A 14,899-nucleotide genomic window follows, 5' to 3' on the forward strand; every position below is an offset into this window, starting at 1 on the left:
GAACTCTGGGCCTGGGTGCTGTTTCTGAGCTCTCTTGCTCAAGGCTAGCACTCTACCACTTTGAGCACAGTGCCACTGTTGGTTTTCTGGTGGTTAATTGGAGATAAGCGTCTCATGGACTTTTCTGGCTGGGCTGATTTTGAACCATGATCCTCAGATCTCAACCTCCTGAGTAGCTAGGATTACAGGTGTGAGCCACCAGTGCCCAGCACCCTTTTAATAGGTAGTTTTCTTTGTGAATTTACAGCTATTATTTATTTCTGGAGCATATATGAATCCTCACTTTCTTACTCTGAACATACACTCTAATCTTGGTTTTCTGTCTGTGTATTTATTTAAGCCACATCTACAAATGTAGCTCATAAACATTAGCGAAAATGAATTCACGTTAGAAAAATCTATTAATCTAACCCTCCTCCTTCTCTAAGTGAACCAATAAAATAGCAAATAAATCAAACTATGTGAAACAATAAAACAATTTAACCAGTACCATTTAAATAATTAGCATCACTAGCAGTAGTGACAAAAATCTAACAAATGAACACTCGGAAGACCATCTCATTGTAATCTTGTCTTTCTATAAATAGCAAAAGACTTCAATGGATTTTGGAAACCATTTGAGAAAAAGAATGGGAACTGAGGTTTTGTGACTTGGCCCTGGAGAGAGATCTGAACTATCTTTGAAGGAAGGTGAGCTTCTTGGGTTCCCAGGCTTGCTTCCTTCCAGTTGTTTTTCCTGCCCTAGCTTTCAAGAGCGCAGGCACCTCATCATCAATGCCAGGAGACTGACAACCCCATTTTCTCTCTTGGAGATGCACCAGACAGTTCACTGGAGGGCCACCAGCTGCAAACGAGGGTGTGTTCTCCTGCTTGATGATTCCCAGTTGGGCAACTTACCTTCTTCTGGCTTCATGTTTGTTTGTTTGTTTTAATCTGTAAAATTAGGAGGATGGTAGAACTTCATCTGAAAGTGACCCAACGAGGTAGTGAATGCCACCTTCTTCCCAGCTTCCTACTGTAACTGTTCAGCAAATGGTCACTACTACTGTGTACCTTTTTTGGGGAGGGGGGTGGTCCTGGGACTTGACCTCATGGCTTCACTCTTGAGACATACCTCTAGTCCTCTTGCTTTGGTTATATTTGAGACAGAGTCTTAATTTTGTCCTGGTTAGACTGAACTGTGATGTCCTACTTACAGGTGCTTGAAAGTGTGGCCAGCTGTTGGTGGAGATGGGCTCTGTTTTTAGTTTGGGATGGCCACAAGTCACAACCTTTTCTAAATATCCTCCTCTGGAGCCAATAAAGTTGGCATGAGGAAAAGTATGTATCTTTATCTTTTGCTTGCTCTATTAAAATACATAGTTTTGGTGGTAGTGGGGTTTGAACTCAGGGTTTTGCACTGATGAGGTAGGTACTCTGCACAGGAACCTTAGCCCCATTTTCTCTAGTGATTTTTCAAGTAGAGTTTAGCCTGGGGCTGGTTTTGGATTGCCATCCTCCTATTTATATTTTCAGCATAACTGGGACCATAGGTGTAGACTACCATATCTGGCAAAACAAAATTTTTTTTAACACTCTATTTTGCTCTTGAGACGGAAATATTTGTATGTACTCTGGTTGGTATTTTGGGGCAATGCTGTGAATGATACCTGGAGAATCAATTCTAATTAAACTCTGGCTTTCTATTAAGTAGAAATAAAACATCTGTTTCAAAACCTTTCCATTCCCACATCCTGCCAATTCTATTATTATTATTATTTTTGCTTAACAATTGATTTTAATTAACAAACCGTTATATTTAATCATTCATTACACTTCAGCCACAGAGATCTGATTCTGATAGTTGTTACAATTCACCTTTTAATTTAAAGAGAATTGTAGATTGATATGCAGTTGTAAAAAGCCATTGTTACTCATGCACCATCTTGCAAAACTATAACACAGTATTGCACTGGAATATTGCCAGCAATATGGACCTGGTGCAGAAGCTCCAATCACAAAGGTTTTTTGTGTTAACTTTTGTGCTGGTGATCAAACTTAAGGCTGTGCACTTACTATACCTGTAGTGCTCTACCACTGAACTATACCCTAGTGCTATCCCTTTGTAGTCCTTTTATTTTCTCCCATTCTTCATTATACCTCAACATTCATCAAGCTGTTCTTTAGTTGCATAATTTTGATAGCATATTAATAAATCAGATACTGTAATTTACAATCATCAAGACATTTTTTTGCCACTCAATATCAACCTTCAGAGGCTGTGACATACACATACTCATATATATATATATATATATATATATATATATAGAGGGTTTATGACTATCATTTCCTGCTATGGACTTACCAGACTGTTTAATAATTCATTAGTTCTATGATATTTTTGTAGATTTATTGGTTTCTTCTGCAAGTTTTATTCTATAGCTTATTTCTTCCTCTAATTCCTTTTCTTGTCTTCTTGCAGAGGCTAGACTTTTTAGCAATGCACTGAATAAGAATAAAGAGAGTTGACATCATTGACTGGTCCTACCTCTTAGGAGAAAAGTATTATTTCTTTATCACTATACATATGTGACCTTGTATGCCCTTTTCCCCTTAATATATTTTTATTGCTAATTTGAGCAAGTTCCACTATTTCTAATCTTCTGAGAGTTTTAAAAAATTATGATTAAGTAATTTTTTCAAAGGCTTCTTCTGAAATAATGTGTGTAAAAATATGATTCCCTCCCACCTGCCCTAGAGCCTGATTGATTTCCAAATACTGATAAAGCCTTACAGGTCTAGAATGAATCACACTTGGTTATGGTACATGATATTTTTTAATATTGACTAATTCTACTTGTATACAAGTATATATATATATATATTATATATTATATATATATATATATTTGCCAGTCCTGGGGCTTGGCCTCAGGGCCTGAGCACTGTCCCTGGCTTCTTTTTGCTCAAGTCTAGCACTCTACCTCTTGAGCCATAGCACGACTTCTGGGTTTTTCTGTTTATGTAGTACTGAGGAATCAAACCCAGGGCTTCATGCATGCTAGGCAAGTACTCTACCACTAGATCACATTCCCAGCCCCTTGTTAATATTTTGTTATAAAATTTTATGTTTAAGCTGGGCACTGATGGCTCACACCTGTAGTCCTAGCTACTCAGAAGGCTGAGATCTGAGTACTGAAGTTTGAAGCCTAGTTTTCAGCCTAGGCAGGAAAGACTGTGAGACTCTTATCTCCAATTAGCCACCAAAAAGCCAGAAGTGGAGCTGTGGCTCAAGTAGTAGAATGTTGTTAGTCTTGAGCAAAAATGCTCAGGGACAGTGCCTAGGCTCTGAGTTCCAGCCCCAGGACTGACGCGTGTGTGTGGCGTGTGCACGCATGCACACACACACACACACACATCTACATTCATGAAAGTTATTACTTTGTAGTCTTTAAAAAATTGTTGTCTGGTTTCAGTACTAGTGTAATAACGGTTCCATAAACTGAGTTGGAAACGTTTCCTTCCTTTTCTATTTTTTTTGAAGCAATTGTAGAATTAGTGTTAATTCTTCTCTAAACATCTGGTAGAATTCACCAGTAAAATCATTTGGGCCGGAACATTTCTTTTGGAGCATTTAAATCACAAATTCAATTTCCTTAATAGACACAAAGCTGTACAAATTATCTATTTCACATTGAATGAGTTCTAGTAGTTTATCCTTGAAGAATTGGACTATTTAAATCCGATTCATCAAATTAATGCATATATTTTTGTTGATAGCATTCTCTTCTTATATTATTGCTAGGCACAGGGTTTTGATAAAGAAAAACATCATTCTGGGGGGATTGTGGAGGAGGGAAGCAGGTACAAAAATGAGGGAGGAGGTAACATGTTTGACAAGAAATGTGCTTACGTATGTAACTGTAACCCCTTGGACATCACTCTGACAATAAAATTAAGTTTTAAAAATCATTCTTTTTTTCTTATTATCTTCAAGTAGTGATACAGAGGGGTTTCAATTTGAAAAGAAATTCCTGAAATTTGTTAAAGAAAGATGAGGCAGATTTTATTCATGGAAAGCTGTTATGTGGGTTTTGGCTGTTATGAGGCTGTTATGCTCAGCTCTGGTTACATCAGGCCAAGTGAAGATTTATAGCCAAGAGGCTGGATGGGGTCAGTAGATGAGAAATTATCTGGAGGCAAGTCCAGGGGTTGGAGATGTGTGTGTGTGTGTGTGTGTGTGTGTGTGTGTCTGTGTGTCTGTGTGTGACTGTGGTTAAAGAGACTTAATAGGATTACTGCTGAGGGCAGGTTGGGATGATGAGCTATTGAGGGTGGAGGATAAGGAATCTGATCAGATATTAAGGTCGGGCAATTGCACCCAACTAATGGCAACTCTATTCTTATTAAATCTGGATTAAGCAGAGATGAACTAGAAAGCCCAAAGTTAAGGCTTAGTTGAGAAGAGAGTCCAGTTGAGCTTCATTAGAAAGGAAGTTTCTTAAAGGTACTTATTTCAAGTCTCCTCTTCCACTTCCACTCCCCCCCGCCCCCCCCCAATCTCTCTGAATCTGTTTCTCCTTTCTTGTGCTTTGTCTGGACATTTCCAAGTGCCTTCTGTTTGCTACCAAATGTCCACCCACCAGCCAGAAGTAATCTTGTCTCTCCCAAATACTGCTTTCCACGTTGCCAGTTTGGGTGAGTGGAACCAGTCACCAAGCATTGAAGCTTCAATGCAAAGTTTGACAGAGCTCAGCACTTCCTTGTCAGTTTCTGCTAGAAAGCCATCAATTCCTTATCCACCCTTCCCCTTTTTGGCTCAGACAAACTTTAACTTTCTCCAGTAGCTCCCTAATTGGTCTCCTTAGGCCAATTCATTTCCAGTGTAATCAGTTTTACACACTGAGGAGAGATTCATCTCCCTTTACTGGCTTTCCGTTCAAACTTAATTTTCTTTGGTAGACACTTCACTTCTGTGATCTGCCTCTACCTACCTTTCTAGCATTATGTCCATTGAAAGATAATATGCTTCTCCAAGACCAGAAATATTGACTGTTTCTGTCCCCCTGCTGCCTTTCTTAAGGTTCTTACCAGTTTCTAAGCTCTATTATACATAAATATTATAACTTGACTTCCAGACTCTCAGCTTAGGGTTGAGATGGTTAGGCATTGATTAGTTGATTGTTTCACATAATCATTTATTAAGAGTCCTTCCTTCCTTCCCTTCCTTCCTTCCTTCCTTCCTTCCTTCCTTCCTTCCTTCCTTCCTTCCTTCCTTCCTTCCTTCCTTCCTTCCTTCCTTCCTTCCTTCCTTCCTTCCTGGATTGTGGAGCTTGAACTCTGTGCCTGGGTACTGTCCCTGAGCTTCTTTTATTTTTAAAATTTAATTTTATTGTCAAGGTGATGTACAGAGGGGTTACAGTTACAAACATAAGGTAGTGAGTACATTTCTTGTCATACTTGCTACCCCTCCCTTGTTTTTCTCCCACTGTCTCTGAGCTTCTTTGTTCAAGTCTAGCGTTCTACACTTTGAGCCATGGTGGCATCACTTCTGGTTTTCTGGTGGTTAATTGGAGATAAGAGTATCACAGGCTTTTCTGCCTGGTCTGTTTTTGAACTGTGATCCTCAGATTGCAGATTCTTCAGTAGCTAGGATTATAGGCATGAGCCACCAGTACCCAGACATTTATTTCTTTTTTAAACACTTTTTTTATTACCACATATTAGTTATACAAGAGGGATTGACTATGACAATTCTATGGTAGCACACAAACGCATGCCCTCTATCATGTTCTCTCCCGAGTGTACCCTTCTGCTTCTTAAAACCAGTTTCAACAGGTTTCATTGTCCATTTCATGCATGCACATAAACTACAACCATATTCACCCTCATTTACCTTCTCCATAGACCCTCCTCTCTCCTGCTGGTATGTGTCCCCAAACAGAGCCTGCTTTGCTTTCCTGTCATGTATATAATTATATTATAATAAAGTTGTATTTACTTTATAGATGAGGATGTTAAACATTTCTTTGTGTATGTACTATTTGTAGTTCTTCTGCAAACTGTTTATTCATTTGCCCATTTATCAGTTGTTCATGTATTTTTAAAAGTTTTTTCAATTTTTTGTTTACTCTGGATATGAATATTTTATCTGTTGAATGATTTCTTGCTTCTGATTTCTTTTTTTTTTTTTTTTTTTTTTGGCCAGTCCTGGGCCTTGGACTCAGGGCCTGAGCACTGTCCCTGGCTTCTTCCCGCTCAAGGCAAGCACTCTGCCACTTGAGCCACAGCGCCGCTTCTGGCCGTTTTCTGTATATGTGGTGCTGGGGAATCGAACCTAGGGCCTCGTGTATCCGAGGCAGGCACTCTTGCCACTAGGCTATATCCCCAGCCCCTGCTTCTGATTTCTTGATTCTGGTAATTGTTTCATTTGTTGGAAAGAAGCTTTTAAATTGGTACAGTCCTAATTGCCATTTTTTTCTTTGATTTTCTGAGCAATTGAAGTGCTATTCAAAAAGCCTGACTGATGCTTATCCTCAAGAATTTCTCCTGTGCTTGCCTGTAGTGATTTCAAGGTTTCAGATCTTACATCAAGGTCTTTGATCTCTATGGAGTTGATTTTTGAGCAAGGTGAGAGATGGGGGTCAAATCTTAAGCTCCTGCATGTATATAACCAGTTTTCCCAGCACCATTTGTTTAAGAAGCTGTCTTTTCTCCAGTGTACGTTTTTTGACTCCTTTGTCAAATGTTAGATGGCTATAGCTGTGTGGTTTTATTTCTAGGTCTTTTACTCAGTCCTATTGACCTACAGGTATCATTTTCCCCAGTACCATACCGTTTGTATTGCTATAACTCTGTAGTATTAGTAGAAGTCCAGTATTTTGATACCTCCAGCACATTTAACAGACTTCAAAGGCATGCTAGGTTCTGTGTGGGGCCCTGGAGATGTACCAGTAAATTATACTTACTAGGAGAGGGGGGCTTAAGGGTTATTATACCTTGCTTTTATTGTTACATCTGTTTTATGCTATAACAGTGCTTAGGCCTGGATCAATGCCTAACATACAGTAGGTTCTTTCTAATAGAATGTGTAAACTAGTAAGTATATAAGATATAAATATTAAAAAACTGTAGAGTGTCTTGAATTTTAACTTCTATTAATGAAGCCTTTCCAATAAAAGAAAATAAGAGAGAGTGAGTGGGGCTGGGGATGTGGCCTAGTGGCAAGAGTGCTTGCCTCGTATACATGAGGCCCTGGGTTCGATTCCCCAGCACCACATATACAGAAAACGGCCAGAAGTGGCGCTGTGGCTCAAGAGGTAGAGTGCTAGCCTTGAGCAAAAAGAAGCCAGGGACAGTGCTCAGGCCCTGAGTCCAAGCCCCAGGACTGGCCAAAAAAAAAAAAAAAAAAGAGAGAGTGAGTTGAGTGAGAGTCAGAGAGAGCCGAGAGAGAATGTGAGAGCTTATAGAGGTAACATTTATTAAAATAAATGTAAAGGCCAGGTTCTGGTGGTTTATGCCTGTAATCCTACCTACTCAGGAGGCTGAGATAGGAGGATTACAGTTTGAAGTCAGCTGAGGCAGCAAAGTCTGTGAGACTATCTCTATTAAGCTACCCAAAAGTGGAAGTGATGCTGTGTCTCAAGTGGTAGAGCACTAGGTTGGAGCAAAAGAAACTCAGGGACAGAGCCCAGGCCCTGCGTTCAAGCCCCTGAACCATCACAAAAAGAAATGAAAAAAATGCAGAAATATATATAATTTGAGGCTTTGGATCAAGGCTATAATGTAGTAGATGTTTCACAAATGATTACAATATTTAAAACATTTTGATTTATTTCTCATCAAGGCTAGTTCTCAACCATTTGAGCCACAGCTCCATTTCTGAGTTTTTTTTTTTTTTTTTTTTAGTTTATTAGAGATAAGAGTCCCATGGACTTTTTTCTGCCTGGGATGGCATTCAACTGCAATCCTCAGATCTCAGCCTATTGAGTAGCTAGGATTACAGGTATCAGCCAACAGCACCTGGCACCAGTGTAATTTTTTCTTTTGTGGCATCCTGCCCCACTTATAAAATGTGTCTTCTGCTTATTGAGGTTTCTTTTCTTTCCATCTTATGGCATAAGCTTCTGAATTTATTTATTTATGTATTTATTTATTTATTTATTTTGCCAGTCCTGGGCCTTGGACTCGGCCTGAGCACTGTCCCTGGCATCTTTTTGCTCAAGGCCAGCACTCTGCCACTTGAGCCACAGCGCCTCTTCTGGCCATTTTCTATATATGTGGTGCTGGGGAATCGAACCCAGGGATTCATGTATACAAAGCAAGCACTCTTGCCACTAGGCCATATTCCCAGCCCCGAGCTTCTGAGTTTGAACCAAAGAATTTCTGATAAAAGGAAACAGCAAGCCAGGAAAGCGAATAACACATATGGATGTTTGTACTTTCTGTAGAGCCTGCAGAATGTTGGTATGTCAACCAGTGTGCAACAGTGGCTTTTTACGCCTTGCATCTTAGCAGTGTTGTTCTACGTCAGCTGTAGAAATGTAAGGCACAGGCAGCTGCTATTCTAGTTCCCAAACATCACACTCCCAATGTTGTCTCTGCTCCTTAGAACATTGTCATCCATTATCCATAGCCCGCAAGAATAAACAAAGTCACCCTAAAGACTTGGTTTGCTTTTGTTTTATGCTTTTCCTTAAATTCTTAAGTTCCTGGATGTTTCTGAAGTGTGTGTGTGTGTGTTCGTGTGTATGTATGTGCATGCATGTGGTAATAGGAGTTTGAGTTCAGAGCCTCACACTTGTTTGAGTGTTGCTTTACAGCTGACCCTCATCTCTAGCTTTAATTTTTCCTGGCTGATTGTTGAGATAAGGTTTCTTTTTCCTCCCAAGCAGGTGCCTGAGATCTGCCAGTTCCTCTTGTTACTGGGACAACAGGCATGCACCACTGCTGCCTCCTCTCTTCTTGGAGGGAATCTTAAAGACTTTTCTGCCTGGCCTCATACATGCTAACCACATACTCTACCATTAAGCTACTCCCAGCCCAGTAGATATTGTAACTCTTTTTTTTCCATGGGAGCTTGAGAACTACTTGTTCTATCTTTCCAGTGGTTTGAACCAGATCTCTATGTATTGAGATGATCTCCGGTGTAGCAGCCAGTCAGGTTAGTAGGTAGCATAAACATGTTTGAATAAGAAAGGCAGTTTTACTGCCCTGTTCTATCTAAGTCAATTACTGGGTTTGGCTTGAGGTGGGGTAGTATAGAAAGATAGATTATCTACCTTCCTTCCTGAAGGCCTTCCATGAAGAACTAATCTTAATTCTTGACACCAAGTTTTCTCAACGATTGAATTATATTTAAGTAGTTTAAATACAGTTCAACATGTCAGTTTATAAGTACAATGCATCTCGATCAGTGTCACCCCTTCCACCAATCTTCTCATTTCTCTCAACCCAGAGACCAGTTTTGGTGATAGAGGAGAGACCTACGTTTTCTGAAGTAACAGAACAAATTCTTAGAAGGCCAATTTTCCCCCTTAATCACTTATCCTGGCATTGAGATTTGGCTTGGCTGTCTTTTAAAAATTTATTTTTGTTTTGATAAAAGACTAAGGAAGACATGTAGATATTTTATTTTGGTAGGAAATGCCATTTAGCAGCCAATGATGCTCATTGTGCCTGCCAATTTGGCTTCAGGACAGATTTATTTGTATTTCAGTGCTAGGGGAAGGGATAGTTTTGTGAGGGAAAAGCTTTGGACATCAGAGAAAACAGAAATGATTCACATTGCCCAACAGAACAACTATTGCACAAATTCAAAATGGCAGCTGGCACCAAGGTTGCATGGATATGTTATTGACCCAAATGCTAGAAACCTCCAAATTATCTTTAAGCAACAGTTCCTCCTTGCCCCATAAGAAGGAACTGTGACTGTCAGTAGCAAAAACACTTGCAATCCTGCCCTACCTCGATCCATGTGCTATCGGAAAGGGAGGTGTTAATTGCTGTGCTAATTACAACATGATTGCTTTTCACTTGTTTTGCACTTGTAGGTGATTAAATTTTTAACGAAGCATATTACTTGGCACTGTTAGCACAGTTAACACATCTCTCTCCCTCCCAGTCTCTCTCTCTCTCTCTCTCTCTCTTATGCCTTGGAGAAGTCCTGCATCCACAGACACCGTCCCCTCCCCCCCGCCCCCCCCCCCCCCCCCCCCCGCCCTGGCTGCAGATCACTGTTGGGTTTGGAGCAGGCCCCTGCTTAAGCTGTGGGTTTCAGGGACTCCAGCTTCCTGCTCAGGAAAGAGCAGCAGCCTATTACAATCCTACCCAGCTTGATGGCACTGGCCAGATGCGAGCCCAGAATTCACAGAGGTATTAGCTAAAAATTAGGCAGCTCTGCCAATGTCAGCTTCCAGACTTCATTTAAAAACTACAGCGACTCCAGCCAGCCAGGCTGTGGAGTCGGAGGGTGTTAGCAGGAAGGTAGAGAGATGACAGCAAGTTCCATGTGATTTATTTCTGCTCTGCAGCCCGTGTTCCCAGCTGAGGCGGAGCACAGGAAACTTGCATCTGTTACATGGGCAACGGTGTATCTCTGGCTGCGAGGCTCTGGGGAGGCCGAGTGTGTAGTTGTGCGCCTGCGCACTTGCTCCTTCCCCCTTGTTCCCTAGGCCTCCTTAGGCCTGGGAAAATGAATGTGGTTGGAAGAGAAGATCTGGACAAATCTGGAGGATTCCCAACAAGGGAGCTGAGGCTCAGGGAAATGACATGTAGCCAAATCATCTTGAATGCCACATGTCAGCAAACAAATGCACCCATAAAACCAGAGAGGTCCAGCAGCCAACTTTTTATGATGGCTCTTGTGGCTTGGCAGTTTTCACAGAAAAGAGACTGGGGGGAGGGTGGTCTTAGGAGAACTGGGGGAACAAAGGAAATAAAGGAACCAGAATGAATAAGAAGAATCTGAAAGTAACTTTTCTTTTGCTTTCATTAGCCCAGGTGATTAGGGTAAAGGGAAAACCTTATTAATTCTCAAGAGGAACTTAAATTCTTCAAGGACCAAGAGTTAAGATTCAATTTTTCCCCCTCTCTTTTCCTTCCTTCCTTCCTTCCTTCCTTCCTTCCTTCCTTCCTTCCTTCCTTCCTTCCTTCCTTCCTTCCTTCCTCCCTCCCTCCCTCCCTCCCTCCCTCCCTCCTTTCCTCCTTCCTTCCCTCCATTATACAAAGGGTTTCAATTCAACACATACCATTTTATGAATACAACACATCTTGGCCAATATAATTCCTTTCATCTTTCTCCCCTATCTCTCCGAGCCCTATCAAGATTCAGTTTCTGAACCGTGATCAACTTTATAAGCTTTATCAGTCCAGATGAAAAAAGTTGGCTTTGTGCTACATCATTTATAGCCACCCATGAGGAGGTCAATGTAGAAAAAAAAATGCCTAAACTAAGTTTGAAGAAATCAGTACAAGAATCTACTGAAAAGAATCCAGGGACTACTTGTGACATAATGGAAGATTTAAAAGCATCCTCTCTATTGACACTCCCTTGACTAGGTTATTATTTCTTATAATATACAAATTAATCCCATTTTGAATGATCAGTTTTGCGATATAATTCCATGAAGGAAAATCTTTCCTATTCTAATGAACGAAGCTGAGTTTTCTCTTTCTCTACTTTTTGACTACTGAGTTTAATGACTTATGTTTGCAAAGTCCACCCTTACTAGCAACTTTGTATTTCTGAGGCATATGTTGATTGCCTGGCTTCCTTCAGCTAGCAGCATCCTGCTGATCAAAGTAGATGAATGGGTAATTTGCCAGTGTATTTATACCCCCAATGCAAACTAGAGCATTGAAGCCAGCAACTTCAATATATCACTGTAGGTGTTTATTTCTCATGTCGGGGAAAGTGATTTGGGGAGAGAGAATCATGAAACAAACCCAAGCACTCCGAAGAAGCCTATAGCATGGTGCATTTCAATTCCATTTAAAAATATTTTTAGGGAACAGTACCCAAACGTTCTGTTCACCAGTATACCAGGGGTTGGAAGGAACACACTACAAAAAGAACTTGCCTGGAGAGCAGGATTGAAGTATATTAGTGTGGGAGATTTAGCTGGAGAAGTCTGATCAGCCGATATCACAGAATCTGGCAAGATGGCTTCTCCCAAGAGCATGCTGGAAGATGCAGAGAGGATGGTACAAATCCTGAAGGATGTCGGGATTACAGAATATATGCCTAGAGTTATAAACCAGATGTTTGAGTTTGCTTTTTGTTATGCAACCCCAATTGTAGATGGTGCTAAGATTTATTCAGGCCATGTTAAGTAAGGCACTGTTGATGCAGATGATATATGATTGGCCATCCAGTGTTGGGCTGACCAATCCTTCACTTCTTCCTCCCCCAAGACATTTCCTATTAGATATTGCAAAGCAAAGAAATCGAACCCCTTTACCATTTATCAGACCATATTTAGATCATTGAATGCCACCTGATGGATATTGCCTACTAGCTACAAAAAAAGGCATCTATTCCTGCAGGAAGAATAATTATTCTACAGTTAAGTGTTGGCTTAGTCAGTAGCCAACCAAGCCCTCCCATACTGGGCACAGCAAACCCCCCCCCCATGTCTATTTCAACTAAAGTGGGGACTCCAGTGTCTCTCCCAGGGCAAATGTTGACAGCACAGACACCTGCTTCCTTTGTTGTAAAAGCATCATTTCCTGCAATACTGGCAGTTCAGAATGTTTGGATCAATCCATCATTTATTGGTTCCAAAAACATTCTTATTTTACCACTAAAATGATGCCACAAAATGTAACCAGTGAGTTGTCAAATGTACAGCAAAGAAAGTGTGATGATGATGATGATGATGATGATAATTTGTAATCTATCCTGACATATGTAACATGTATCCTTGGTCTTGAATCTGTTGTACTGAAATTAAACAAGTATGAAGGATGCTTTCAAGTTGTATTTTAGAAACTAAATAATATTAAATGTACAAGTTATTTGTAAAAGCTAATTATAAAAAAATGTTTTTAGGTAGGCCAGCATGCCCAAGGTCAATTGTCTGAGCATGCATTTGAAAAGTTAGCATCAAGTTTTCATCTGAACAACAAAAAAAATATTTTAGCCAAACTCCGGTGGCTCATGCCTATAAGTCTAGCTATGCAGGAGGCTGAGATCTGAGGATCACAGTTTGAAGCCAATCCAGGCAGAAAATTCCATGAGACTTTTATCTACAATTAATCACCAAAAAACTGGAAGTGGAGCTTTGGCTCAAGTGGTAGAGAACTAACCGGGCAAAAAATGCTCAAGGACAGTGCCCAGGCTCCGAGTTCAAGTTCCAGGACTCCTACACACACACACAAACAAGTTTTTATTAGCATAAATTGATTGTATAAAGGTGTTTCAAAGTGATATTTGCAACATGCATATAATGTACTTTGATAAAATTCACCCTATTTATATCAATCTTTCTCAACTGCTCTCTCTCATTCCACCTCCTTTTAAATGTTTTTTTGGAAAGTTTCATTATACTATTTTATACTTCTAGAATATTCATCATCCTACTCCCACCCTTTCTGTTCTCTCCCACTCACTATTTCTCTTCTATACATTCCCCCTACCTTTACCATCCTGTCATATTATTATTTTGGGTCTAGATTTCACATTTGAGTGAAAATGTGATATTTGTCTTTTAGAGTTAGCTTAGCTGATTTTTTTGTTCTTTACCTCTTTTTTTTTTTTTTTTTTTTCTTTCTGGTACTAGGGCTGAACTCAGGGCCTAGGAGCTGTCCCTGAGCTTCTTTGTATTCAAAGCTAGCACTCTACCACTTGAACCACAGCACCACTTCTGGATTTTTCTGAGTGTTTTATTGGAGATAAGAGTCTCATAGACTTTTCTGCCTGGGCTGGCTTTGAACTGTAAACCTCAGCTCACAGTTCAGGAAGTAGCTAGGATTACAGGCATGAGCCACTGGCACTCATATTTGTTCTTGACCTCTTTAGCTAATCTTCATTCCTTCCTGCTTCCATATTCCCATTTTCATTCTCCTTTCTCCTTCCCAACCTGCTTCCCCTACTACCTGCTCAGCTGGTATGTCCACTGCTACATCAGGCACAGGCATCTAAGGGGCTCCTCACCCTCCCAAACAGGCCAGTCCAAGCTGACCCAGCTCGGAGGGCTAACCCCCTGAGATCCAAGATTCTGCAGCATTAGCAGAAATCAGGCTTTTTAATTATGATTTCCTTTCCCCTCCTTTATTCATTCTTTTGAGGTCAATTGGAACATATGCAAACAGTAACTTGCAACCTGTTTTGTTTGTTTGTTTTTGACAGATGTGCTAAGACCCACATTTTCCCTCACTGGTAAGAGACAGGAGTTGCATGAGGCATGATTCATTTGCTTTCTCAGCAGCTGTGTGAGGGCAAGCACACACAAAAGATTTCCAAGAAAACCATTCTAAGAGTGGCAGGCTCAGCCAAATATTCTGCACAAGTACAAGAGGATCAATTATATATACAAAATATGTGTTATATATTATATATGTGCAGGGGAAATATATAAACATACACAAATATGAATATATATATACATATATGTATATATGTATGTATGTGTATATGTGTATATTATATTTCCTGCTTCAATCTCCCCATTTCTGGGATTTCAGGTGGGTACCACATTTCCTGTGCTGTCCCTTTCTGTCTTTTCCTCTCCTTTTCTCTCTTCTCCTCTTCCATCCCCTCCCCTTTTCTTTTTAGGAATTGTGCCTTGCACATACATAGTTCATGCTCTGTCACTGAGCTAAACCCCTAGACCCTAAACTTCTTGAATGGGTTGATGACCTTGCATAATTTTAACTTCTCATCCCATAAAAGAGACCTTGTCAATGTTAGAGAATG

General features: G+C 40.3%; 1 pseudogene; it reads left to right on the forward strand.

Moving 5' to 3' along the window:
- LOC125353668 overlaps positions 1-12,877 on the forward strand; it is a 97,951-nt pseudogene extending 85,074 nt beyond the window's left edge.
- Positions 12,878-14,899: the final 2,022 nt, after the last annotated feature.

This window comes from Perognathus longimembris, chromosome 6 (genome assembly GCF_023159225.1).
Source record: "Perognathus longimembris pacificus isolate PPM17 chromosome 6, ASM2315922v1, whole genome shotgun sequence".
Taxonomy (NCBI): domain Eukaryota; kingdom Metazoa; phylum Chordata; class Mammalia; order Rodentia; family Heteromyidae; genus Perognathus; species Perognathus longimembris.